This window comes from Polypterus senegalus, chromosome 1 (genome assembly GCF_016835505.1).
Source record: "Polypterus senegalus isolate Bchr_013 chromosome 1, ASM1683550v1, whole genome shotgun sequence".
Classification (NCBI taxonomy): Eukaryota; Metazoa; Chordata; class Cladistia; order Polypteriformes; family Polypteridae; genus Polypterus; species Polypterus senegalus.
This window is the reverse complement of record NC_053154.1, coordinates 149,995,107-150,021,855: the sequence shown is the minus strand read 5'-3', so window position 1 is coordinate 150,021,855 and position 26,749 is coordinate 149,995,107. Positions and strand designations below refer to the sequence as shown.

Genomic DNA, 26,749 nt, shown 5'->3' with positions numbered 1-26,749 from the left:
TATATAAAGTCTGGTACATCTCTGGGTGTTTTTAGGGGTTAACATATGGTGTGTTTTGCAGTTGCTGGAGTCCAGGTCTAGAGTCATCCAAACAGATGCAGAGAGAGAAATGTGGCAGACTGCAATTCTGGACCTGATGTCCGATGAAGAGGATGCCATCGTTGATGGAAGACCGGTGTGGGTTGTGAGGTCTCCACCTCACAGGAGCCCACAGTTGTCTGAGCTTTGCCAGCAGTTTCAGTCCAGATTGGAGGCGGATATGCGCTATGCTCTTACACGCTGACGGAATTGGGCCAGAAGAAGATTCATTTTTGGAACTTTAATAAGCACTGGTGCATGTGTTTGTTTCAGTGCTTTTAATTTACTTGCACCGTCATATTTGCACATTTTTTTCTCCATATTTTCAGTTTTTTCTTATTCTTACGTTGTATATTTATTAGTGTTTGGTTTTATTTTAATAAAAACATTTCTGAATCAATTTTATTCTCATTTTTTAAACGGTGCGGGGGATGTATAGTACAGTGGGGGGTGGGGAGTGTATATGGTCCGTCTACATACCTGCCCAATAACCAGTCAAGTCACTAAGCTATGAGGGCTTGGGTTGGGCTAAATAAAAAGTGTGACCAATGGAAGTGTTTTTGTTTTTTTTTAAATCAACCAATCAATGTTGAGATAAAAGACCAATGTAGAACAGCAGAGTTGTACAGAGGTGTAAAATGAAAATGGTTGTTGAGGTGTGAATGTCTCCTTGAAAGAGCCTTGAGTGGATTATTTGCCATGGCAACAAATGGCTGTACCATGGAAGAATCCCTCAACAAGATACATTCGAATTGGTATCAATCCGGAAGTATCCTAGGTTGGTGGAATTTGATGTATACGCTCAGTGGTACTTGTAGATACTTCCGAAAGTCAGTGGTGTATACAGGAGTTTCCTAGTACAGATACACCTCTTTTCATGCAGTGCAAATACATAACATAAAGCAATTATTTCCCAATCATATGTATCATACAATGAAGCATTATAAATGACAATTCTAGACCCGCAGTTCAGTCTCATAAAATAACAGTAAGAAATAGATTAATACATTTAAACCAGGCTAGTGACAATGTTTCTTCAGTAGGATCATACATTACACAAAATTAACACATTGCCTAAATTATAACAGGATGTTACATATTTGAATTTAAGTGTTTTAATTTTTTTTTTTGTTTTTTTCTCTAAAACAAAAATATCTTATAACATCCGTACCATATAGCTCATCTTATTAAGAGACAAAATCTTTTAAATGTCTGTAAGATTTTACAATAGTTCATATAGACTAATGCTTCTAATGTATAGCTGAAATAATCCATTTAGCTATGTGCATTATCACTGAGCATTAACTTAATACATTGATGCAATAACAACTCTTCCTAAAATTAATCACTTACAGAGACAAATCAATACATGTATTTCACTTCTAATACATTTTGTAATTACTGAAGTGATAATAATAATCATTTGTTATACATCAAAATATGTAAACCTTCTATACTGTTTTTTCATGAAGACTAAGAGAAAGAAATCAGTCTAGTGTTCATTTGTTTGCATTTTTTCATTTAAACATTTAACACTTGCATTAAATCAGCATGCAAGAAAATTATTCCAATAGCTGCTGTTCATTAATTTATGATTGATAAATATTCACTATCCTTCAATTAGATTATTTCTAATTGCTCTGCCCAAACTTGCTATTAAGCTATTTTTTACAACTTGTATAGAAACATAGTTTGTGTTTTTTTCATCCGTTGGTCACTGGATTTGCTGAATCTAGAGAAAAAGAACATCTATAAATTTAAATTAAACTTTTATGCTTATAATACTTTTCATGAAATTCAGATTTTAAAATTCTTAACTCTTTAATTGACCATGTTACAAGCTATTCTGAGATTTGTCTAGGTCAAAAAGTCATGGCGTTATTTAAACTCTGCATCTGTTTGCAGGCTTCAAAGACACAGACCAGGCACAGATTGTGTTATCAATCACAAATCATGATCACGTATATATATTCACATGTATTACAATTAACTTTGAATATTATTATTTGGGACGTCTCCCATTTCTACAGTTTTATTTAACATTCTTAGTCAGCTGACGAACATAGGAAGACAGACTTTATAATTATTAAAAATTTATTTATTCGTCTTTTATTTTTCTTTTCTAGATTCTAAATCCTACTTCATGCCCAAGCAACATTACTTGGCTAAAGCAAAAATTCGTTCTCTGGAGCACAATCAACCTTTACTCGTTTCAGTCATTTTTACACACAGTATTTGGCAATTGCGTCATTCTTTCAGATATATTCACATACTCTTGTTCTCTTTTACAACAATACTTCATTCACAGAATAAAGTTCTCGATTTCTAGCACACATGCTATAAACTCACTCGAGGTTGTGCTTTTTTGTTTGTCTATAAGGTTTCACCATGCAACATACTTAAACGCGTCTTTTCCTTCATGCTTATTATTAATCAAACAACATCTCAGGCCGCAAGTTGATATTACTGAAAATATTAGGAATGCTTCTTACCTCAGTTTCATACGCGCTATTTTCCAAATCATGGAAATTTCGTGGTGAACCCCCGGAGTCAGCGGCAACAAGGAAAAACAAATATTTTCTGTGGTGATCCCTTAAATTCAGCGGCAACAAGAAAAGTCCACTTGTGGGGAAATCACACAGCACAATTCCACAACAAGAAAGTTCACAAAGAATATCCTGACTTAACAAGGAAAACATACATGCTTGAACCTTACAAGTGGCAAGTGTGCTAACCACTGCACCACCATACATTCCCTTAAGAGTTTCCAAAATACACAACCTCCATTCATGCATAATCAGACACATGCTGCATATCGCAAGAACTTGTCTCCCTTCTTATGTAGTATTATTAAAAGAGCATTTTTCCCTTTAAACTTGATCAGGGTTTTAAAGGAAAAATGTTTTGCTCGTTTACAAATCTTAAACAAAAGTAGAAACATTCTATTTTATTTGCTTTAAACCAATTAAACATATCGATAATTATCTTTCTTTGTCTTATGAGAAACTGCCTCATTTTTTAACTTCACACTTATCCAATTAATCCCTTCTTAAAACAAAGTTTTGCCAGTACTTGCCAGAAGGTACAAAGGCATGTTTCTCATTGTAAGTTTTAACCCCAAATGTATTTATTCTTTTTCCACTTTGTTGTTAGAGCTCTTTTGAATTTTAGCACTTACAATTTCTTTTTAAACATTAGCTTATAATGCGGGTTCATTATTTAACCTATATTTAAAAGGCAATTTAATAATTTCTGTGTGTTTAAACACACGGCAATTTCTTAAAAGTACCAAAATAGGTGGGTTTTTTCCAAAACCTTTAACCTTTAACCTTTACCCTTGTAGATAGAATGATAGGAACAGCTGGTGGCTTTCAGACTGCTTTTACCACGTGGACGAACCGTGTATTTTTGCATCGGGCTGCTAGGATGCCATTAAAGATTTCTCCAAATTATTTTAGCGATTGTGATCGAGACGTTATGGATTTTGTCGCTGTTGATTTTATTTTCATCTTTAAGTTTTTCAGCTCCGCTGGATTATTGCGCAAATGGCAAGGTAAGTGCATTGCCTGCATGTCTGTCTACCTGCCGCAACTAAATACAATAACACGCCGTTCTTTATAGCTTTTCAATATTGTTTTCTAATGGCTAGCGATGTAATTTATTTAAATAACAGTGTTCCCCATCACAGCATGTACTTTTCAGGCAGGTTTTGGACTTGTACTGAAGTGCATTAATCTGTGCTGCGCCCGTGATTGCCGTTTCATTTTACTGGACAGCCAGTCTCGTGCTATAAATTTCAATCTTGTTGTTTTCCATTTATTTTGTCCGGTTTTAGTCCCACTTATGCGTTGTACTTAAAAGTCCAATCTTAAAAGTCCACTCACATACCGTATCTAGCAGACGCTACCATGATTCGCCAACAGATGTCGGGTTTTCTTTCCAGCCTCATGCACTGTGCTGATTTTGACAAGACCGCCTCTTGTCTTTTGATGGGATTAATTAATATCCCTATTCCAATTCGGGCCAGGCATGTTAAGGCAGTTTTATTTCTCGGTCGGGAGTCCATTACAGTGCGCGCGACCATCCAAAATATACCAAATATTTTGACCGAGCCTCCCATTCATCAGTATAAGCATATTTTTATATATATATATAAAATATTATAAATAATATATAGTTATTAATGTAGCCACAATCCTGTCGACTACGCCAATTATGTTTCCTGAATAGGCATTAGCTCTCCTGGGAATGTTTTCTTTTGAAATTGCGGTATATTAAGTAACTAAACAATATAGTAATATACCAGAAAAGGTGATATCCCTCCCATCGTGATTACACCGGTACAAAAATCACATGAGAAAAAATATACTTTAGCTTACATTTACTGACGGTTAACGCGGTTACAGATGGGAGGCATATGGACAGACTTTATCCAGGTGGGAATCTGGATCAACACAGTCAGCCATTTCGCGTCCCCACACTGGGGGGTTTTTCGGAAACTTTGCCGACACGTGCCCCAAAGGGTCTGGCTCTTGTCCAAGCCTTTTATACTGTTCTTCTTCAGCTTTCTGGTCCTCTCTGTCTCCAAACAAGGGCAGGAAAGGGCTGAACTCCTCCTCCACAAAATACAGAAATATCATAGTGCTTAAATGCCGGTTCTCATTCTCCCAACAAGGAAAGAAGACTTTGTACTGACAGAGGACAGAAATACTCTTCTGTGTTTCAGCTGACTATACAATCCTCCAGTTGTCTTTGGCTATCTAATCCAATGCTTGGCTAGCAATTCTAACTGCTGAGCCCCTGTGTGCCAAATTTAACATGCACCTGTGAATAAATCCATACCAGTGAGCATAGAGACAGTGACATTAATATTAAAGAAAAATGTAGTATAACAACATGTTCCTCCCAGGTGCCGGAAAAAATGAGCACGTCATTGACATCATGTCAAGAGTAGTCAAGTAACGGCCCGTCCCCAGTCTCTCGAGGAGCTCATCCACTTGGTGTATGGGATAGACGTCGAATATGGAGACCTGGTTAAGACATCTAAAGTCATTCAAGAATCTCCACGACCCGCCTGGCTTAGACACGAGGACGATAGGACTGGACCAGGGGCTATAGCTCTCCCCAATGATGTCCATCTCAAACATTCGTTTAACCTCTACCTCCACCTCAGCACGTTTCACCTTGGGGAGGTGATAGGGCCGTTCCCTGACAATCACCCCCGGGTCTGTCACTATGTCATGCTGAATCAGCGAGGTCTGGCCCGGTGCTTCACTGACGACCTCTGGGATGGACAGGATCGCTCTTTCAAGCTTCTGTCACTGGTGGGATGCCAAATTAAGACCGAGGTTAAGTGGGTTTTTTTCCGAGAAAAGTGAGAGGGCAAGGCTGGAGACAATGGAACTCTTCCCTGTCCTTCCATGGCGTCAATAAATTAATATGATAGACCCTCTCACTTGGCCGACGGTTTGATTGACTCACCAAATAGTTGACGAGCCCTTTTCTCTCTTTAACCTTGTAAGGTCCTTGCCAATGGGCCAACAACTTGGAGTGGGAGGTGAGCACAAGCACCATTACGTGATCCCCCGGTTGGAATTCGCATAGGGAGGAATTCCAGTTGTAATTCTGGACCAGCTCTGCTTGAGCCCTGGACATGTCTTCTTTAAGTAGAGGCCGAATTTTATCCAATCTAGAGTGTAACTGCATAATATATTCTAAGAGGTTGACGGAGGGAAGTGCCTCCCCTTCCCAGCCTTCTTTTAGTATATCCAATATGCCCCGGGGTTGGTGCCCATATAAAAGCTCAAAAGGGGAAAAACCTGTGGAGGCTTGAGGTACCTCCCAGTAGGCGAAAAGTACTAAGGGTAAAAGTTGGTCCCAGTTCCTACCATCCGTGCTGACTACCTTGCAGAGCATCTGTTTGAGTGTTTGATTAAATCCTTCTACGAGGCCATCCATCTGTGGATGATAGATGGATGTCCTAAGATGCTGAATTCGAAGCAACTTGGCAACCTCCCTAAATGTATCTGATGTAAAGGGCGTACCCTGGCCCACGATGACTTCTTTCGGTATGCCAACTCGGGGGAAAAAAAGCCTACTAATTCCCCTGCAATATTCTTCATATTAGCAGCTCGCAGGGAAACCTCTTCCGGGTATTGAGTTGCATAGTCAACCATGACTAAAATGTACTTATGACCACGCACCGAAGGTTCTAGGTGTCTAACTAGATTGATACCGATCCTCTCAAAGGGAACATCTATAAGGGGAATTGGGATAAGAGGAGCGCGGTCCCTCCGGGGTATCTGCCGCAGCTGACAGACTGGGCAGGACTGACAGAAACACCAGACCTCCTCATTGACCCCGGGCAAGTAAAACTGGAGTTTTATTCTTTCCAGGGTTTTTTCGGCCCCGAGATGGGTGACTAAGAGGTGGGCATGAGCTAGTTCGCAAACCTCCCGCCTGTAGGTCCGCGGAACTAATAGCAACTTCCACACCTCGCCTTCGTGCTCCGCAACTCGATATGACAGCTCATTATCCAAAACAAAGTAGGGTCCGTGTGGTGTGGAATCTATTGACAATATGTCGTCCGTGGACACGATGGCATTCCAGTCAAACTTCAGGGAATCATCGTTCCACTGCTCTCGTTTAAATGACGCCAGCATAGACTGTAACTGAAAGTTATGCCGGCAAGTGGGTCAAGAATCCGATCCGTTGGAGCACCCGCCTTCCCCGGATCCTCATCCGGTTGCACTTCCGGGTCGAGGTCCATTACAGAAGAGAGCTCCCCCGGGTGGTCTACGTCATCATTAGTTGCTGAGGAGCACGGCGTGTGAGCAGCTGGGAAGGCCCCTTGACCCTCCATAGTCAGACCCAACCTAGGAATAGGAGTGGTGATAGCTTTACCGCATTTACTTTCCAACCAGTCTTGTCCCAAGATAACTGAAAAGGGGATCTCCGGCATTAGAGCAACCAACAGTCGTTTAGGAGTCCCTTTCCAGATTATTGAGCACTTTGCGGACTTATACGATCTGGTCTCCCCGTGTACACATTTTACGCTCGTTTGTTGAGTGACCCATTGTCGCGGTAGGACATAATGGTAAGCAAAAATGGTAATATTACTCCCGGAAACAAATAACGCCACCACCGAGTTCCCATTCAATAACACCACTCCCGTATTTGTGACCGCCAGGCAGTTCGACAGAGCACAATACCTCTCTCCTTTGGCCCAGCTGCAATCCTTTTGCTCCATGTTGAGAGGACTGGTGGGAAGTAGGTGTCCCAGCTCGCCACACTTGAAACAATGCGGCAGCATGGGCACCCGGTCTCTTGGTTTGGCCGGGGCCTCTGTGACGCGACGAGTAGGTTCAAGGGTGGCAACACGTCCCTGCCGGGTCTCAGTTGTCGCTCCAGGACCTCCAGAAGGTTGTTCATGTCCTTGAATGGGTGCTTCTGGACCTGCTGGGCGAGGTAATGTGGCATTGCATGGATCAACCCCTCACAAGCCACTTGCTCAACCACATGGCGAGCCTGGTGTATATCTGGCCGTAGCCAGCGCCGAGCTTGCCCCATTACTTGCCGGGAGTTCGGGGTCGAATCTCCAGTGCCACCATGCCCTCCACTGCTGGTCAGAGGTTACAACATAGCGCTTATATATCTCAGGCCCTCAGGAGGTCGTATTGGGCAGCTTCCTCCTCAGGGAGATCATGATAGGCCCGCTGTGCAGGCCCCTTTAGGTACAGAGCCAAGATGGACGCCCACTCCGTCCGCGGCCATTGGTTCCGTGTTTCCATCCTCTAAAATATGGAGAGGTACAACTCTATGTCGTGCGCCTCTGTAAGAGAGATGATCGGAGGTGGAGGAGGTCTCGCGGGCTCCGGCCTTACCGCTTCTGCTGCAGTCAGCCACCTATTAGTTTCGGCGAGCTCCGTCTTAGTAGCCATCTGCTCAATCTTGACGGCTTAGAGCTCGATTGCCAGGGTATTGAGGACTGCATTCAGGTCTTGTCCTTCACTCATATTTCGGACTTCTATCCTGCCAACTACACCACTGTAAAGAGCACTGTAAAGAGAGACAGACATAAAGATTTGGGGTTTTAGACCAGTATACTGTAAACAAAATTGGTCAATCGTTTTTCCACAAAACTCAAAAGACATTGAAGGGTAGGAAGACGGACAGTTTATAGGGAAGGACTGGAAATTAGTGGGATGCTGGGTAAATCGTGATGAAATCTGAAGAAATAAAGAAAGAAAGGTTAGTATGCTGCCGTTGTCCCCTTGGCAGGAGTTGTTGCGGAGCAAATCTGGTCCTTAAGCTGCTCCCCAAGCGCTCTTGCATGACAGTACCAATAGTCTATAATTACAATGCTACTATATACAATCATATGCAAAATGGTAAAAGCTATGTATATTGGATTCAAGGCCAACTTGATACTTACAAATCTTAGATAAAAGTGTCATTCTTCTGCTTTGCCAACTGAAAAAGAAAAAACTTATTAAATACAATAACTTATACATGTGTATTAGGAAACTAAACCAAGGTAAACTAATGTATATAAACTCCTGACTTACCTTAGTGAATATATATAATAAAAACTGGAAATCAATTGTATATATATAATATGTAATAGGAAGAAACTAAAATCTAAAGGGGCTGGATAGTGCACTGTTAATATAAGACAAAAGAACTCGGAGATCTCTGACTTACATTATTGAAAGAGTAAAGGTTTTAGAGATAAACTGAGCTAAAGCAACATTAAACATCCTGAATAAGTTTCACTGTGGTTTTTCTTTGCTTATTTATTCAAAGTTCAGGTGGCAGAAGTTTGAAAACAAAATGGAATTCAAAAGTGTTAAACAAGCGGGAGTTGAACAATTGAGTGAATGTTTCTAGCTTGGCATAATCAGAAAGTAGTGCTTTATAATTTCTTTTCATGAAGTGTCTTGTTTTTATGTTATATGAAAAGTTCTGAAAAGTCATTACTGTTTTGCTCTTACATATTATCCTTATATAAGCAATGACACCAGAACAACCGGAAAGCCTCCATAGTTGCAGTGATATTACAAACAACATAACATTAAAGATTTAAACAATAAACTGAAATACATTTCAAAAATCTAACAAATAAAAAGGTACTCCTAATTCTAAAACCATAAACTAAAATGGCTAGAGATCATGACAATTCCATTTGCATGATAATTACTTAAAACACCAGGATATGAAATATTTAAGGATTAAGTGCATTTACTGTCAAAGTTTCACAAAGCAAATTTTGCAATGTTTCTAACTCAATATAAAAGAACACAGTGACCTCCTTTAAATGTTCAGCAGAGTGATGTGTCATTTTCACTGTACATTTTAATGAAGAATCAAGTGAAAGAAGAGTAATGAAGTAATATATAAAACAGTCCAGGAACCAATTACAGATTAATCCACCAGCTGTAAATACTGTATTGTCAAGAAGTCTGGTCTACCAATTAGAGGTACATTTGTCTTCAACCTTAATACTAAAGCTAGATTGATCATTCACTCCCTAAAATTATCCTAAATTCTCAGTCATTACATGCTGATGGATTATGTTTATTTAAGGATTTCCTGGGATAACATTGGAGACTAATGTGGGGTAATACTTAATCATTATCAGTTTCAAGGATTGAAGAATTACTATGGCAAATAATAACAGAATAACAATTTCACCTTATTGTTTCAGGGCTCTCAACTCATTTGATGTCAGCTTCCTGTAAGAAGCACACACCCACTGCTCTTTTTCTTCCCTAGCAGTAGCTACTTTTCCATTGGAATGCTAGGGATATAGGAAATTTTTATATTTTTAAATGGACCAAGAGATATTTGAAAGTCTAAAACCAGAAATGTGTCATTAACCAGAAAGTCAGAAAAACTGTTGTCCAAGCCAAAATGCTAAGCAAAAATAATAGTCAAAAGGGATGATTTTCAATACCAGAGTTCAAAATAGTCACATGTACAAAACCGCTTTGAGTTATTTACAATCTCGGATAATTCTCCATCCGTGGAGTTGGCTTATATAAAGTTGCATCAGTGACATCACAATGTGCAAATTCTGGTATTGTGCCAAAGCAACCTCAAAGTGTCTCAAAATGGAGGGGCATAGAAAAAGAACAAAAATTTAATCACAGTAAACAGTAATATCAAAATTAACTTAATAAATAAACTTGTAGTCATACAAAATCTGAAACAATGGTATAGGCATAATCTGTGTTCAAAGTTATTTTTGTAATTTATGAAAAATGTAAAATTATTTAGTAAGTAATACATTTTTAAAATGACATTTCAATCATAGCATCCATTCTGCATGATTTCTTGCTAGTAGGTGACCAAGATTATACTTTCTGCTGCATTCATTTAATGATTGATTTTGGATTAAAAAATAAAAAAGGCTTTTCTTTTCATGCTCCTTTGTAATTTGGGCATTTTCCCTAAGCAATCTGTTTTAACAAAGTTCATGTAATTATAAAGCATCATTCAGAAGCAACTATATAGTATACAGTATGTTATGACCACAAGGAAAAGGCTAGTGATCAATAATGGAATGAAAGAAAGCAGGAAAAAAAGCAAGCAAATCCCTTTGTTTGAAGATGAATTTTTGGATACATGATGCTGGATGCCACCAATTTTTAAAAGCAAACATAGATTACATGTCACATAAACCGGCGTAGAACAATAACAAGGCTGCAGCCATTTGAAAACTCAATAAAATTACATTCAAAATTAGGTGGAGATGACATTACCTTTAAAACAAGAAAATGCATGTATTGTGAGAAAGACACATACATATATTTCAAATGAACAAGCTCAATTCTAAACTTGTCAAAAATGAAGCTTCATCACAGTATAATGTATACATCTGAGTACTGGATTGTCCGGCTGCTTTTCAGAACCCTTTAGATCCAATCATTTTTTTATGATTATAGATATGAATTGCCATTTAAGACTGACTATAATATCAAATAAATAGCTTCTTTAAAAGCAAAACAGTAATGGATAAACTGACCTTTTATGAATTATAAGACATTAGACTAGGTGCCAATTTAACATAGATCTCCAAAAAGACATACAGTTTAGGGCAGTATTTCAAAAAGAAGTGAATTGTTGGGACAATCTTAGGCTGAAACAAGTTCATCGAATTGCTTTTTCCAGTTGATGTATGTAATATGCAGAATCAAAGCCATTTTCAATAACGTCATGATTGAGTAGGCACAACTACAACTAAGGTAACCTTTCCTTGACTAAACTAGAGCTGTATAGATTGGTGTTGAGAAGTATTACTTAAGAATCCAAAAGCAGCGTGTGTCATCATGTGTTAAAGATGGAGAGAGATGAGACAAACTGCCTTGAGATCAACAATGATCTTAGAAATCTAAACAACATGGTGGAAACAATGAAATGCTGTTAACAAAATGGTGATGACCAAATAAATAAAATGGCATTGTGAAAAAGAATAATAATGACTAAAACAAAAATTTAAATCCCAACTCAGCAAAGGTTGAGATTATATGGAAAATATAAATAAAACAGAAACAAAAAAACAGTATAAAGACAAGATATTTAATGTTTAGTCTGGTCAGCTCCGTTTCCTTGTAAAAGTGTAGTTACATCCAGAAAAAAAGGAAGCTGTACAATAACAGTATTCAGAAACACTGTTGACATCTTTTGGCTCAGATTAATCTGGAATGGGTCATAACACTGTGGAAATACGTATGGTGATTGCACAAATAAATATTTCACAGGTTTTTTAAAAGAACCACCCAAACTTTTACCAGCTACTAAGTCAGTGTCAGTGTGATGGCAGGGGTGTGATGATGAAACATTTTATTATTATTTATAATTATTTTCTTGTTTCTCCTGCCGTAGATAAAATTTTGGTGATAGTTTTGTTATCAGTGTTGTGGCAATCTTTCCCATGATGCACCAGCTGTGGGCAGAGTGACGTCATTGATGCGAGTGTATAAAGGTCATGGTGTGCATTCTCTGTAAGAAATCAAACTGAAATTAATATCTAACAGGAGACACAAAAAGGTAAATAAATTGTGACGTCATAACAATGTAGCTGTTATACTCAATATTTAGGAGTCTCAGTACATAAATGCTTATTAAGTGTTGTGAAATGGAAATGAAATGTTGCAAAGTACTAAATTATTTAATGTCCAAGCATTTTTGGAATACACTGTAAGTATCAAAATTAAAATAAGTATTTATTTCTGAAAAAATAAAATTGTTAGTTGTACAGTACAATCAAATAATGGGCCGTTATACTATTTTCAAGTCATAGATTACTTACTATCATTTACTAATGGATGCTTTTTTATTTTTATTTTTCATACTGTCACATTTTTTCTGAGTTGGGGATGTATATTTATCCATCCATCCATCCATTTTTCAACCCGCTGAATCTGAACACAGGGTCACGGGGGTCTGCTGGAGCCAATTTCAGCCAACACAGGGCGCAAGGCAGGAACCAATCCTGGGCAGGGTGCCAACCCACCACAGGACACACACAAACACTCTAGGGCCAACTTAGAATCGCCAATCCACCTAATCTGCATGTGTTTGGACTGTGGGAGGAAACCCACGCCGACACGGGGAGAACATGCAAACTCCACGCAGGGAGGACCCGGGAAGTGAACCCAAGTCTCCTAACTGCGAGGCAGCAGCGCTACCACTGCGCCACCGTGCCGCCCGATGTATATTTATTTAAGGAATATCATATAAACCTATAGTTTTCAGTATAGTGTTCATGACATTCAATTCATAAGAAATCATCTAGACTGGGTAATAGAACTAAAAATGAGGCATCGGTGTAGAACCCACAAAGGTTTGCTTCTTTCACCTGACCCTAACTACACAGCTAATTCCAAATGACCATAACCAACACAGTGCTTGAAAAACTAAAACACAAAAGACACATGGTCAAAAGTGTTCAAAATCAGTTTAAATAAATATACAAATAGCTCTATAACACGTAAATACCTGTGGAGTCAAAAATTACAATTTCTTGTTTCCTAAAGACATTACAATTCCACGTCCTTGTAATAGGACAGTGTGCTTAGTTTTGTCAAAATGGTGACATGAAAACCAGAAAACAACAAGAAAGTGTTACATAAAATCAATAAACTAAATAAAAATACACAAAAACATACGTAACTGGCTATATACCCTGACACCCAAATGCCATATTTCACCAGCATTTCTAATTCATTAAATAGCATCCCCAGTAAATCTGTGTTGTGTTGCAACCTGAATTTATTCCTTGGCTTGTGTTTATTTTCCTTTATGTATTTTCTGTTTTTAACACTAGAATTACCAAAGCCAACCAAAAAACTTGTAAACCCAGCCCACCTTAAATTCGTTTGCATCTGTCCGTCAGCGTCTTTTGTTTTGTAAATGTGTCGATAAGCACAAGCAGCCTGCTATTCCATCCTCCCACCATGGCAGAAATGGCAAAAATTTCTCCCAGCTCAAGCCTTGTTTATCTGGGAGTGAGGTATCGGGAGCTGTATAGTGTAAATCATGTGTCGTTATTTGGAACACATGAATTTCATGTGTGTTCCGTGTCTACAAAGATCTATGTAAGTGTAGCATGACAGAAATGTTGAACACATACCGTCATGTTTTAGTACTCACAACAAAATTTTGACATGAAGTGTATCATGTGTGAAGACTGAAGTCCAAATATCAAATAAGCACTTTCACAAAAGGTACAAGTATAACAAAACAAGTGCGCTTTAATTTAAGACTATAACTGAAGAAAAAGAAATCAGGTTAGTGTACTTTGTTGTTATGACTACTTTGGTAATACAGCAGCAAGAACTGCTGATTCATAATCAACAGGTTGCGGGTTTGAGCCTTGTCACATCACAAAAAAAACATTTTCAGTAGTGAGCTGCTTATTGCTACTATTATACAATAAAAACATAAGTTTGATTTGAGTCTGTAACAGCAATTACCCTCATTCAAATGACTGAGAACAGCAATTGGAACCATAAACAATGGCCACACCCAGACCCAACAAACACAAAACCCTGGTGCCTGTGGAATATTACTGTAAATGGCAATGCAATAATATCAAAACTATTAAAAGAAATATGTTATTACTAATTTCAAATAAGAAAAATGCAATGTAAAGACAAAGGAAAATACAATGTATTTTTCTAAACACTATATCTGAAATGGTAAAGTAGCATACTGTCAAGGTGCTTTTAGCAGATTCACTGCCTGACAAGAATCTGGAAGGGCATTTTAACCAATATCATAAGAATGTAATTTGGCTAATGTACCTTACTTGATACGTAGTGTACACTGTTAATGATTATTTTTTGAAACATTATTGTGCATGAATGCATCACCAATTATGGTAAAGAAAAATAAATGGCACCTGGTTAAGCAGAAAGCAATTTGTAAACCTTTTAACTCTCTGCATTTTATTGTGCCATACTGGGAAAAAAGAGGTCTCAAAATAATATAATGGAATTTTAATTTTTTTGTGAGTTTTTCTTTCAACAGCCTAAGTGTATCTATATACAGTATTTCCACTGTGTTAAAAATGTAGATTTGCACATTTGGATGCAAAATGCATTTCAGAGTTGAAAGCTTCAGTGGTCAGAATTTTTTGAAATGTGTCCTTCCGAGTCCATTACCTTGGGTGAGCATGTTCTGATTCATCAATTTAAGCATGAATCCTTGATCCTCCCTGGTGGTGTGAATTATAATGGCTCCTGCCACTATCCCGTAAAAGCTTCTGACAGTGTGTCACAGTTAAGATACCATTAACAGCTATTTGTGTAAAAAGGCAAGCGTCTGTACTAACAAATGGCTTTGCATACTGTACAACTACCAGAACAGGTTAATCTGACTCTGTTTCCACAGTCTATTTTAAGATGAATAAATAATTAAGAGATAAACAATTTATTGAGTGCTGTAAAGAATCAGATAAGGATTTCTGCCTTAAGGGCCACTACCATTTTGCATACAGAAAAAATCTGAACAACATGTACAAAAATAGATTTGATCAGTATGCCGTGGTTTCTATCATGCCTATCATTACTCCACCGCAGCACACTAGTGAGGTTTCATTTATTTGTCTGGACTATTGCCTGCTCCCTGAATAATTCCTGGATAATTCCAACATACACAAAGATGGTGCTTTGGAAAAGATTTCATGAGTGTATGTGTAACATTAGCAGTTAAAGACTTATATGCCAAACATATTTGGGATTATTTGAGCATCACATTTAATGTATTGTGCTCAGGCATCAACAACAACAACAACATTTATTTATATAGCACATTTTCATACAAAAAATGTAGCTCAAAGTGTTTACATAATGAAGAATAGAAGAATAAAAGACACAGTCAGAAAATAAAATAAATCAACATTAATTAACATAGAATAAGAGTAAGGTCCGATGGCCAGGATGGACAGAAAAAACCAAAAACAAACTCCAGATGGCTGGAGAAAAAAAAAAAATCTGTAGGGATTCCAGACCATGAGACCGCCCAGTCCCCTCTGGGCATTCTACCTAACATAAATGAAACAGTCCTCTTTGGATTTAGGGTTCTCACAGAACACCAGGGACACCATGGCCAGGGAAGTACCCTTCTAGGGTGCATTCAGTGTGAACTTTGTGAATAAGGGGAAACTTGTGCATACATGTGAAGAACACATGAACACACACTTTCATTTGTACTGGTTGACTTTATATTATACCGATGTACTGTAAGTATAGACGTTTATGGGAGTGCATTTCACCCAAGGTATTCACCCAGCTGAAAAAGGCTCTGTGACCAGGTAATAAAAAAATTAATTTTCCAAAATGAATGGAAGAAAAACAAAACTACCTCTTTTATATAAATTAAGACAAATTTAGAAAGTTTTATGCATGTTGCTGAATTAGTGAACATCTCAGTATAATTGGTCGCTGGAATTTCTTTGGAAATTCTCTTGGGTTAAAATATTGACAGCCGTCCATTCTTTAAATTCATATAACTTTTGGGTACCTGAAATAGTGCTAAGAGAACAGGAACAAGAATCTGTACTTGTTGGGTATCCCTGAATTCCTGAACTGTCACTATTTCGGATTGCTCACAGTGACAGGATACTATTAAAAATGGCCAATGTTTCATGGGTTCTTTTTAATTCCATGTATATGGAAGATTGGTCAAAATTTCACTATTGAGTTAAGTTCAGATTCGGATTCCACGATGTTCAAATTGCTGAAAAAGTTGATTGTTGCATGAAGTCTGTGTGTGTTTCTGTGGAAAATCAAAATAGATTTTCCTGTTTAAAAATTATTTTTGTGGGAAAAGACATTTTTTGTATTGTCTAGAGTTCCTGAGTGTTTCTGCGATATCTGCCCTGGATGCTGAGACCTATGTACAATGATAACTTCCAAAAAAAACTACTTTTTTGAAAAAAGTTGTATCATGTTTTTTTTTTTATTTTACAAGCTCCAGGTCTGTTTACTCCAATACTCATGCATACCTATGTACAAAGATAACTATCATAAAGATTGTTTGATTTAATTGGGCTTTTTGCAGTCTGGTTTATTTAGCCATAAGACCAGGCCTATTGATTTGCAAAAAAATTGCATGAGCAGTTTTTAAATACATAATTTACTTAAATATACATGAATGTAATTATGGAGGTAGTTTTAACATAACTTGACTTAAGATTGTTTGATTCAATTTCCTGTTCATTTTACTCAACATGTACTTGTGTATACAATAAATATAATTTAAAGTAATTGATTCTATATTATTGCACAGTGTAGTTACGTCTATTGTATTGTAAAATCTTCCTTTACGTGATTTCCTGCAATATCACCATAGCGAAATTTACAAAGAAGTACTGTATAGACCAAACCATACCGATTTTTTCCTTTAAGTGTGTAGCAGGATTATGGATTAAAGGACTACATTTCCCATCTGCCTTGAGAGTATTGCCCAGATTGGACGTCTGCATCAGCCAAAGGGGCTGCTGGGGTCAAGAAGGGCTGGCGGGAACAGTGAAATAAGTTTTGTTGTTTGGTGTTTGCCTCTCTGTGTTATCTGCAATACCACCACTGAATATCATTTCTATCCTGGATCGATGAACCTGTAATGATGTGTGGAATGTCCCAGGCCTGTCTGTTGTGTGAGTAGTGTTGGATTATTCGTCGTGCTTCATTAGAGGGAACGCTCCCCAAATCTCATTATCCCTTGCCGCATCAGGATTACCAGTAGGACTGTTTAATACATTACTTACAGAAAGCTGTACCCTGGATTGTCATCTTTTCCTCCATTCCACTTCATCCACTACTGCTGCATTTGGACTGTTTATAGACTTGGTTATTATTGTTTATTGTTAGGTGTTTATTGTGTTATTGTCGTAGGAGAGTATGGAGTGTTATCTGTTTATTTGGTGTTTATGTTCTTATTTCATTTAATATACAGCTTTATTAGTTTATATACTGTTATTTCATGTCTCTTTGTGTGAGTAGTGCAGCCAAGGCTGGGTGTGTTTCTTGGATCCCCACCAAAACAAAGTAAACAAATCACCATCCATACGACGGTATGAATCTGAGTGGCTCCAAACCACTACAAATGGCTGCTTTCAGTTACATATGCTTGATTACATGTTTACATTACTTAGAAATCTTAATGTACTTAAATAAACCACTACTCATTTCATTAAATGTAGTGTAGTCACTAATTCTTCGTCTGTTAAAAAATTAATTCAATAGCAAAATATGCTTTCCATTTATTGTTTTTACTGTTGTTACTTTCCACTAATGTTACTTTCACTGATTATTTAGCAGGACATCATTCTTATTTACAGCCTGAAATTATTGACTTTCCTCAGTGGTCCCAGCATCCATGTCCAGAACATTATGTAAAAGACTGTCCTGCCTTCTGTAAACACAAATTGTTTTATTGTTAATATAACCTACCCATTTATTCATTATCAAAACCACTTAATGGCAACATAAGACTCAAGCCAAAAACATCCTTGAAATGGACACACACTCGTGCACTCATTCACATGGTTGACAATTCAGGGTTCACTGTTAATTTGTATGCCGTTAGAATGTTGGAGTAAACAGGAAATATTTACCTGGTGAAGATTGGAACTGTGGAGCTATGTGCCAGCAGAATTAACCACAATGCTAACCTACTTTAAACAATGTCATTGGCTATTTGACAAATTAATGTGAAATACACAGTCATTTAAACTATATATACAGTAGTTCTCATGGTCCTCTTTATCAAACATTTGTTGAAAAATATAAGTTATGACTTGCATTCGATGATATGAGCATGGAATGAATGCCACTACCATTCCATAAAACTCAGATTCCAATTCTATTCCCAGATAGTCTGCCTTCTGCATAGACTTTCTTGTTGTCGGCAAAGTCAATTTGGATTTTGTTAGGTGACTGGCTGACTGCACGTGTGTATTGATGTACGTAGGTGTGCATGTGAGAAGCATGGGAAGCTCTGTATTGGACTGGTTTCCTGCACAGCTTGGGTTCCAAGTTAGTACTAATGGTTTCAAGGAAGGCTTTGATCCCTCATGACCGGGAAAAATAGATGTTAAAAAATTAACTGCTCGAGCTCTGTCAGCAATACAATATGTAAAGCACACTGATGCCATGGTAGCATAATTCTGTGTGGGTGAACATTTCTTTCAAAGTGACATTTTACAGGTATATTACCTGACAGCACAGCAAGTAAATTGGCTTTGCATTGGCATGGTGAGTAAAATAAAACAGTATTGATCATTTCATTCTGAATTTAACTGCTTACTTTTATTCTTGACTTTGAGCTTTTTAAAGCTATCCACAGTGTTTTGTGATAGTTAAGCTTTTAAAAACCTTAACTTACTTTTTTGTGTAGCATTTAATAGTTCAGTAAATTGAAAGTAAACTTATTGGCAGCATGCATATATTTGAGAGAATCTGAGATCCGTAGCATTGTTTGAATGATGGTAATGGTTGTGCTGAGCATGAGTGTTGTTTTTTTATTTTCAGGTACATTTCTAATTGAATGTTGCACTCTTTTATTATTATTTCTTTGTATTTATTATTGCTATTATTATTTGGTTTGCTGGCCACCATTTTTTTTCTTGACAAGCTGAATTAGGGCTTATGGACTGCCTGTTGAAAGAAAATACGCAAGACAATTTTAAAATACAATGTTTCACAATTAATAGGTTCTTCTAAATAGTAGCAACATTTTTGTTTAATTGTACTAGAAATACCAATTCAGGACTTCCCAAAAATTGATTTATGCAACAAAATCTGAAAAAGTATCTGATAAGTAACCAATAGAGAACATGATTAGGCCAAGAATTTAAATCAAATCCTCCAGTAATGATTCTGCATTAGTATTTAAAATTTAAAAAAATATAAAACTAACCCAAAAATATTTGTTGTTTAAACTGTAGTTACTAAGCATTTACACACTGGGAGATAAATTTGTTTTGGATAACAACATTACAGTACAAAATCTTGCCTCTAACTACGTAATGAAACTTGACACTACTCCTTTAGTTGAGGCAGCACCAAATAGTTTTACCGCCCTTCATAAATCAAGAAATATAATTCCAGAAGAATATTTTGGAATAATTTAATGTGATAAAAGCAAATTGCTTTAAAAAAATGTGGGTGATTTAATATCCTTTAAAGTGTTCTCCCAGACGAGTTGCCAAATCAAATATAGCCTATGAAGATACTTAACACTCGGTACCGATGATGCAGCTGAAGCAAATTCAATAAGAGAACATTTAGAACAGAGTGATACAGTATAAGACATTGTGAGCAGACTCAGCAGTATATAAAAGATTTCTCAATCTAACTATGCACTAGAACTTATCCTAATATATTGTCATTTACTTGAGAATTTTTATCAGGCCTTTACACTGGTCACAGTACAGGAATTTTCATGTTTTCTGAAGAAGTTTCAGGTATTATGCTTTTAGATTTAAATACCGTGTTTGACGCAAGTGACCACTCTGTGCTGTTACAAGGGCATTACATAGGGCTCTGAGGCACAGATTTATCATATTGACATAAGTACAGCATTTACAGAAATATCATGTTAGTATCATTATTTTCTTAAGTTAGACACTGTTTGGCTGTGTAAGTGTAGTATCCAGCAAGGGAAGGTAAAAGGCCAATGTCTTCACAATGTAGGCAAAAACTACTGAACTTTATTATTGCACATACTTAAACTATATACATAACTGTTGCCTCCCCACTCATTACCCCACCACCTCCCACACTGCAGTGCGTGTGAATTGTGTCCTTACAGAGGCGCAGCGCCTCCCGATTCTACGTGATGTCCCTCAGGTGCCAGTGCTTAGACCATTAATGTTTTCACTTTCCATTCTACCTCAATAATATTGACTTGCAATCATATGAAGATAATACACAGCTATATATTTCCTTCAGACAAAATGATGTTTTCACTATTACATCCTTAATTAGTTGTCTTGGAATTTTAAATAATTGATAGGAATGATATGGACCATAACAAGCATTTGTGATTTGTCAAGCTAGTAGGTCTAAACATTAGTTTTACTCTGCAATCAACACCGAATTTAGAAGTTACCTTTGACACTAACCTGTATTTTACAGCACTCATTACAATATCTAAAAAACTTGCCTTTTCCAACTTAAATATATAAGAAAATTAAGACATTGTGTAAGTATGGATGATACTAATGGGTTAATTTATGCAATCACTTCTACTGGGATTGGTTGCTGCAATGCATTATTCGCAGTCAAGCTGTTGCTTTTGTTCTGTTAATTCAAAATGATAACGCAAAAATTATCACTGGTACTAATAAGTATGACCGTATAACTCCTGTCCTTAAATCTTTATACTACCTATAATTAAATTTCGGGCTGATTTCAAAATCCTTCTTCTTACATATACAGAAAGGCCTTGTCTATATATATATATATATATATATATATAGAAGCCTACAATAAAATTTAAAGATGCAGACCTACTAAAGATTCCAAGGATTAATAAAATTAACTGTGTGAGGGCAAGCATTTACCAAGAAGGCCACAAAGCTGTGGAATGTTCTGTCTACTTACACTAGGAATGCCAAATCAATTTCAGGATTTAAATTGTAACTGAAGACTTACTACTTTAATCTAACATAACTTGATTAGAACTACTGATAAGATGTGTATATTGCATCTCTGTTTGTTAATATTTTTTGCAAACATGTAAACATGATAATATTTATAAACTATTAATGACCCTTCTCTGTTTTGTTTTTCTTCGTGGTATCCTGCTGTGATATTTGGTGCAACTTCTATACTGCCAAGCTACTAATCCTGCCCATGGGAAAGACACCAGAGAATGTATAGATTTAATCTTGTTAGACTGCTCAGCATGTACTTTTATTATTGAATGTTTTGTCAGACTTTGACTTTGTTCATTGTAATCAACACAGGCTGGAATAATACTGTTGTTTGGAGATTTTTTTTTTTTCTTCATAGTCAGTAGGTCCTGTGTGATTTATAATGTTAATGGATTTATATGGCCATTGTTTGTTTATGTTAATTAAATAGAAATTATGTTTTGTGTGTGTTTAGGTTAATTTGTATGCTCATGTAAAGTATATAAGTGATATATGGTTTAACTATTTCTGTTATAACATTATTGTACAGAATTGACTGGTGAAAATAAAGCATGTAAGTTCTAAAATCATAAGAAGACCATGGGCCTCATGCATAACCCCGTGTGTAGAATTCACACTAAAACATAGTTTACGGAAAAAAAGCAGAAATGTTTCTACACACAAAAAAATCCAGATGCATACATCTGTGCGTATGCCAACTTCCACGTTCTTTCGCTAGATGAATCCCGGTCAGCATGAAAAGTAACGCACATACACAAGCCTGCTGCCACTCCCCAACTCCTCCCAGAATTATGCCTCTTTGAATATGCAAATCAATAGCCCTTAAGCTCGGTGTTCTGTGAAAAGGCAATGGCAAAAGCATGGGGGAAAATAAAAGAATTTCAGTAAATACCAAGTGGAGGCAAGGAAAAACGTACTATTTGTTGGTTTAAACAGTGGTATAAACAACAAAAGGAAGTTGATCGAGTGACATAGAGTGACGGAGAAACTCGAAAGCTCAAGTTCACAAAGTCGCACATTGCCCGAAATAAAAAAGAAGTTGTCAGATATCAAAGTCGCCATTAAAATGCGAGTCGTAGCTCACCATCTGGGTGTTCTATGAAAGCTTATTAGGGTACAGAGAAAAGAAATAAAAATAGGGACATAGTGGGAAAAAAGCTGGAAATGTCAACTTTAATTTAGAAATTTCCACTTTAATCACATAGTTTATTTTGTCAATAAAGTAGTACATCATAAATTTCATCTTAAAATCATTTAATTTACTAATTTCTCAAATTCCATCGTAACTAAAATAGCATGTTAAATGCTTTGTATTGTATGTGTTCTTCTATGTGCTCTATATGTGTGAATCACTATGTGCTAAAGCATTATTACACATGGGAACACGGTGGCGCAGGGATTAGCGATGAACTGGCACCCCATTCAGAGATTGTTCCTGTCTCCCGCAAGATGCTTGCTGTGCCGTGCGCAACCTTCGATGAAATAATTTATTGCAGCAGTACTGTCTCTTTCAAATATACTAACCCCCCATTCCTATCCTTCCTTTTCTTTCTCCAAGTACCCAATCGCCACACAATCAGCTCAGTAATAGATGTTAAGCCATCTGTAAGTGTAGAACTCCAATTCTTGAAAACTTTTAAGGAACATTGAAATATCTTTGTAGTGGATGTTTAATTATTCTATTCATCTATCCTTCCAGTGTTGCGCCAGCCCCAGCAAGAATACAGCACAAGGCAGGAACAATTCTGAAACAGGGCACCAGCTCCTTGCTAGCACTGCGACACTGTGTCCTCACATGTTTAATTGTTAAAAATATAGATTATTTAAATGTTAACATTTTTTATGTATAATGTAATAAACATATTTTGCTGCATTTCATCTTAAAAATGATATTATCATCATATGTAAATTTGTTCTTTATAAACTGCCGCAGGTTGTGCAATATTATAACTGTATCACAAGTTTATAGTGAGGCAATTGCACTTATAAGTACAAACAGTTCTACAAGGAGCACTTGATGGACTGATTGATTGCATTTATAGTTCTTGGGATGAAACTGTTTCTGAACCACAAGGTCAGTACAGGAAAGGATTTGAAGCGTTTGCCGTGTGAGAGCAGTTGAAATAGGCAGCATTGCTGAGGCAGTATGTGCCAGATGCTGTATACTGATAATTCCCTTTTCGATCAGCTGCTGTAGATCTGTGATTCCACACTCAGTTACGGTGATATAAATACTCCGAGTGGTGCAGTGAGAGTAATATGGAAAAAGATGATCCGCTGTGGCAACCCCTAACGGGAGCAGCTGAAAGAAGAAGAAGGTGCAGTGAGAGTAACAACACTAAAACAGCTATGGTATTTGGAATAGTTTGGCCACTCCGTGGACCATTATATTGTTACAAGTTAATTACAATCAGATGCCTTAAACTGATAAACAATATGCAGTTAATTTCAGTGTATATGATAAAGCCATGTCAGGGATGTGGATCTTAAAAAGAAAGGGAAACCACACTGGAACAAAAGCACTGCTTTGACGCTGGGTGGCGCCAGTTTGCAAAACCAAGCAGAGAACTTGTGCACACCAGGGTTTGAGCTAGTGTGAAAATGTGTATTGCTTTACGCCAAGTTTAGGTTTTATAGATTGTGATTTGAGCGTGGAAACAGGAGTATGCAACATTTTTGTGCGTACACACTGTTTATTCAGGAGGTCTCAGAAATGAATCCTTGTATAGCATTATATCATAGTGAATTCAAAAGATACATGTGAGCAGTTCTTCTCTGGTTGACATGCAGCATGTCCCAGCACCTACAACAGTACAAGCCAAGAGATTGCTGCAGTTCTAAAAATTCAAAAGATTATTATACTGTGCATCTGTGATGTGAGATGTTTTAAATCAAAATCTGAGCTCAAAAATAATTATTAATGATTACAATTCATTTGAAATTGGCACCATTTCTGTATTAGTCATGTGGTGTTCCATATCACACATTTTCATTCACCACATCTGTGTACTCAATGGCCATATTCTGATCCAAAAGGAACTGAATTTCTTTACTCTGGAGCAATTAAGTATTTTAAATTAGCAAATTTCTGTCAGCTCAGTAACAGAGTAGAAGTTTTGAAGATGAGTAGACAAGCAAATTAAATTTTAAATATTTGGGGGTTTTTGTGTCACTGTGTTTATGGTTTAATATAGTGTTTCTCTACCCATGAGTGGCTGGATGTCTATATGGGTCTTCAGCTTAAGTTAAAAAAAAAACAAAAGTAAGCTAGCCATCACTTTTATGTTTTAGGGGGCTGATAACTGCTGATTTTAGTGATGGACCCAGTCAAAGGCTCCTCCATACTGAGGAACTGAAACCACTGACATCAAAAAGGTTACAAGCAGATGAAAACCAGTTAAATTACTGTGTGCTTCATTAAGAAAGCCAAAGTGCCCCATAGCATCACTTACTCTAAACTGTTCCAATTCCATATCAGCCTAACAATATTCATCTGAAAAACCTGAAACAAACAAAGACGTTAAAAGAACACAGAACTTCAATTTTATGAGGGGTAGATTTGCTTTTACAGTGAAGTATGGCGAGCAATGGCCGTTATGTGTTATCTGTGGTGTGGCACTACTAAATGAAAACAATAGAGATTTGCAAACAAAGCATGATACTGACTGAAGTAAATCGCTAAATGAAAAAATGAAAATCTTGAGGCTTTACAAAAAATTTTAGCATGTTTATACAGCAAGCCAGCACAAACTCTGGCATCATCTTGTTGCACAAATATAAGAAAGCTCACTATTGGAGAACAGCTTGCCTTGCTTTGTTCAATAAAAGTGTGCCCCACATTTCTAGATGAGCCACCTGCCTGCAAACTAAAACATATTCTTCTCTGCACACTTACCAGTTTCCACGGATTTCAACAAACTTGTAAAAATTATCCCAACACAAATGGCGCTAAACTTCATTATTAAAAACCCATGTTTCAAGTTATTTTTGGGTGAGTTCCATACATATTTAATCTATTGTGTACACTATTTAAATATTAAATATGTATATATTCATTCATGTGTGCAATTCAGGAGAAAATGTTGGCCAGTTTAGATGAAATTCCTGCTAATAAAGGGACATCATTAAAGAAAAACAGATAAAACTGGGTCCCAAGGCCAAAAAGATTGCAAACCTCTGGTCTAATATACAGATATTTTTTGTTGAAGCAGGATAAATGACTTTCTTAGGGTTTTATAATATGCCAGTGGCAGGAACACTAATTTTTATACTGTGCTCTGTAGTCCTGCCTACATACTAACCATTTTTCAATGACTCAATGTGATAATTTAGTTATTTATGGTAAAGTCTGTCCTCGTACTACAGAAGACATTCCTTTATGTCTTATGAAACTGAATGCAACTCAATTTACTCCTAGAATGTATTCTGTTTTTCCAAAAAAATATGTGGACATACAGTATACACACTTGGCACCACCTGTAATTAAACCAAAAATCTCTTAAATTGAACATGAAAATTCACTAAAAAGCTAATTTAATGATGAATATGTGCAGCTCTGGTAGCTAGATCACTATCACATCCAGGCATGGTGTCATCACTGTATCATAATAAGCTTATGTATCGAGCATTGAATATTTTTTGTATAGAGTGTATTGTGAAGGAGAGCCTGACTGGCAGGGTCATAGCCTAATGACTTACAATAAACCTTCAAAGGAGATGAAAGAAAAACAGTGCTGTTTTATTTTATCCTGCCTGCAAAGTAAAAGTAACCATCTTGCTATGCTTTTAAAGCTTTTTCTATCATCAAAATTAATAATATAAAACACCACTTTGAAAGAAAGTACCCTCAACTTCAAACAGAATTTTCCACCTAAATAAGAATTAAAAAAAAATGGATTTCTGCCAAAACTTGGTCTTTTGCAGCTACTGCATACTTTAAATTAAATCTGCATAGGGGAATACAACCACAGCATCTTTCTGTATTAGGGACCAACTTGCTAAAGGAAAGAAAATGATTGTTCAATTCATGGTGTTTAAAACACCCACAGGTTCTGCCCATACCAGTGCGGGAGTGCCAGAGTGGTCACTAAAGCGTGGTGCCTTTCACATGTGCAAGATGTACAAAAGAAGCAATGTTATGGCCCAAACACATGTGATGTTCCCCCAAGATGCTAACATTCATATAATCCAGTAGACTCCAGAATGTTTATCTGGAGTGTAAGAGAGACAGGGAGAAATGAAATTAAAGAAGATCTGGCAAGAGGTGTCAAAGTGCTTGCCAATGGGTAACAGAGCTTAAAAAATAGAACCAAGGTGAGAACAAAGAGGACTGATGGGTAACGAGGGATAAATATATTGTGCCCAAAGTTTGTGAGACGTTTTGACCGAGTAATGAACACAAAGCAAGAGGGAAAAGGCAGAGCATAGTCAGAATAACAGGAGTGGATTAAAACTGGCAAGGAAAAAAATTGTTTGTTAAGTTCTAAAAAGGGCAAAACCAAA

The 26,749-nt window shown here is 36.9% G+C and overlaps 1 long non-coding RNA gene across 3 annotated transcripts in view; it reads left to right on the top strand.

The window, feature by feature from the left end:
* The first annotated feature begins 3,456 nt into the window (after nucleotides 1-3,456).
* Nucleotides 3,457-26,749, top strand: part of LOC120533617 — a 93,312-nt gene continuing 70,019 nt past the window's right edge. For all 3 annotated transcript variants that reach the window (XR_005634581.1, XR_005634579.1, XR_005634576.1), the window contains exon 1: nucleotides 3,457-3,631. This is a non-coding gene — a long non-coding RNA (uncharacterized LOC120533617). The remainder of the gene's footprint in view (nucleotides 3,632-26,749) is intronic.